Consider the following 2,948-nt stretch of genomic DNA (forward strand, 5'->3'; position numbering starts at 1 on the left):
GAGAATAACAGTTACATTTTATCCTATTTGAATCCTGTTTAAAATGGACAACATTGACCAATGTTTTCAACATATCTTAAAATGTTAATTTATTTAACTAAATGACTGCATCTCCAAAAACATAAGCTCATAAAAGGTTGATATTCAGAAAGGGAGTGAGGATTCTACAGAAACCCATTTCTGACTAATAACAAGTCAACCACAAGCCTCTAAAGATAGTTAACCGAAGCTGACTGAAGGTTTTGACACCTACCCCTCCTAAGCAGTAGTGTGAGTGTGTGTGCCTGTGTGTGTGTGTGTGTGTGTGTGTTTGGGAGTGTGTGTGCTTGTGTAAGGGGTGTGAAGTTTGGGGTGGATAAAAATGTCTGTTTACTGCCTTAGGCTCAGAGAATCATCCCTTCTTCATGTCAACAGTCTACTAACATCTCCATGCAGGCATGTACATTTTTAAAACATTACCCTGGTTTAATTCAAACATTTTGCCCAATATAAACACTACCAATTTATAAGCAATAATGAAATTACCTATTTTTAAATGTTTTTATTTTGTAGATTTGTAAAAGAAAGTACGTTGAAATTTAAGTCCACACATTGTCATGTTCCTGCTTTTATTGTGTGTTGTTTTGTTCATCTGCACTTCCTGTTTTATTTTGACATCGCCGTCAGCTGCAGCTCAAAGTGGAGCGGCTGGAACGCTTGTGCCTTATCAGACGCCTTTTTGTGTGGATTATCAGCTAAAATGAAGGACCATTTAGCTCCGTTGGATTTACCGGCTGATCTGGATGCGCTGATAGCACTAGCCGTAAAGATCGACAAGCGACTGCTGGAGAGGGAGAGAGAGGAATCTCGGGGTGGTCGTTTTCCTAGCGACCATCAGAGGGAGCCATGGTCATCCAGAGCTGCTCAGCGCTCCCAACCTGCTCCGTCTGACGTCCGCCGTCTGGGGATGACTACTTCCAGAGCTCTTCATGACTCCCCTTCTGCCACACCGGAGCCTTACCGACCTCCTGCCTGGTGCCTCTCCCCCCAGGGGCAGGTTGTTTTCTGTCTCCTCCTGAAATGGCGTCCATGACGGAATATATCGAGGCGTCGCTGAAGGCGGGTCTCATCTGTCCTTCTTCTTCTCCGGCTGGGGCTGGATTCTTTTTCGTGGGCAAGAAGGACAGATCCCTGCGACCCTGTATTGATTACAGAGGGCTCAATGACGTTACTGTTAAGAACCGCTACCCCCTGCCCCTGATTGCCACTGCCTTCGAACTCCTGCAGGGGGCCAAGATCTTCACCAAGCTCGATCTCCGCAATGCCTACCACTTAGTAAGGATCCGAAGTGGTGACAAGTGGAAAACGGCGTTCAATACTCCTATCGGTCACTATGAGTATTTGGTGATGCCGTTTGGCCTCACCAACGCCCCTGCGGTGTTCCAGGCGTTGGTGAACGACGTTCTAAGAGACATGTTGAACATTTTTGTGTTCGTCTATTTGGATGACATCCTCATCTTCTCCCCTGACCTGCAGACGCACATTCAGCATGTGCGGCGGGTGCTGCAGCGATTTTTGGACAATCAGCTTTATGTTAAGGCTGAAAAGTGTGTATTTCACGTTACCTCGGTTTCCTTCCTTGGTTTTGTGGTGTCCGAGGGGGAGTTCCGCATGGACTTGGAGAAGGTGAAGGCGGTGTCTGAGTGGCCCACTCCTACCAACCGCAAGCAGGTACAGCGGTTTCTTGGTTTCGCTAACTTTTACCGGAAGTTTATCAGGAACTTTAGCTCTGTTGCTGCCCCTCTCCATGATCTCACGTCTGTCAAGGTGCCTTTCCAGTGGTCACCGCCTGCTGAACTGTCGTTTGCTCGCCTGAAGAAGTGTTTCTCCACTGCTCCTGTGCTCCTTCTGCCGGATCCGCATCGCCAGTTCGTGGTGGAGGTGGACGCCTCGGACGGGGGTGTTGGTGCCGTTCTGTCCCAACGTTCCTCGGTGGATGGGAGGCTCCACCCCTGTGCCTTTCTGTCCCGCAAGCTGTCCGGGCCTGAGAGGAATTACGACGTGGGAAACAGGGAGCTGTTGGCTGTTAAAGTGGCCTTGGAGGAGTGGCGCCACTGGTTGGAGGGACTGACCACAAGAACCTGGAGTACCTACGCTCGGCTAAGAGACTGAACGCACGTCAGGCGAGGTGGGCTTTATTTTTTACCAGATTTAACTTTACTCTGTCCTATCGCCCTGGCTCGAAAAATGTCAAACCTGATGCTCTGTCTCGCCTGTTTGACCCTGACCCATCGCCCTTGGCTCCTACCAACATTTTGCCTGACACCTGTATTATGGGGGCTGTTACTTGGGAGGTAGAGGCGAGGGTTAAAGAGGCATTGGAGGGGTTAACTGTTCCTGAAGGGTGTCCTCCGAACCGTTTGTTTGTCCCTCCTGAGCTTCGTTCCCAGGTCATTCATTGGGCCCATACATCCCTGCTTACCTGTCACCCTGGATCCAAGAGGACCATGTTCGTGGTTAGGCAGCGCTTCTGGTGGCCTTCCATGAAGACTGAGGTTATGGATTACGTCGCGGCCTGTCCAGTCTGTGCTCGGAACAAGACTTCTCGCCAAGCATCTATGGGTCTTCTTCAGCCTCTGCCAGTCCCCAAGCGACCATGGTCGGACATCTCCCTGGATTTCGTCACTGGCCTACCCCCTTCTGACGGTAACACTGCCGTTCTTACAGTAGTAGACAGAGAAGGCAACAACTAGTAGTAGACAGCGGAGGTTATGCTCTCTCACGTTTTCAGACTTCATGGATTGCCCGCTGATATGGTGTCGGATCGGGGCCCCCAGTTTGTGTCGCAGTTCTGGAAGTCGTTCTGTACACTGTCAGCCTGTCGTCTGGATATCATCCTCAATCCAACGGACAGACAGAGAGACTCAACCAGGAGATGGAGACGGGCCTTCGCTGTTTGGTCTCCCGTA

This window comes from Esox lucius, chromosome 24 (genome assembly GCF_011004845.1).
Source record: "Esox lucius isolate fEsoLuc1 chromosome 24, fEsoLuc1.pri, whole genome shotgun sequence".
NCBI classification, from domain to species: Eukaryota; Metazoa; Chordata; class Actinopteri; order Esociformes; family Esocidae; genus Esox; species Esox lucius.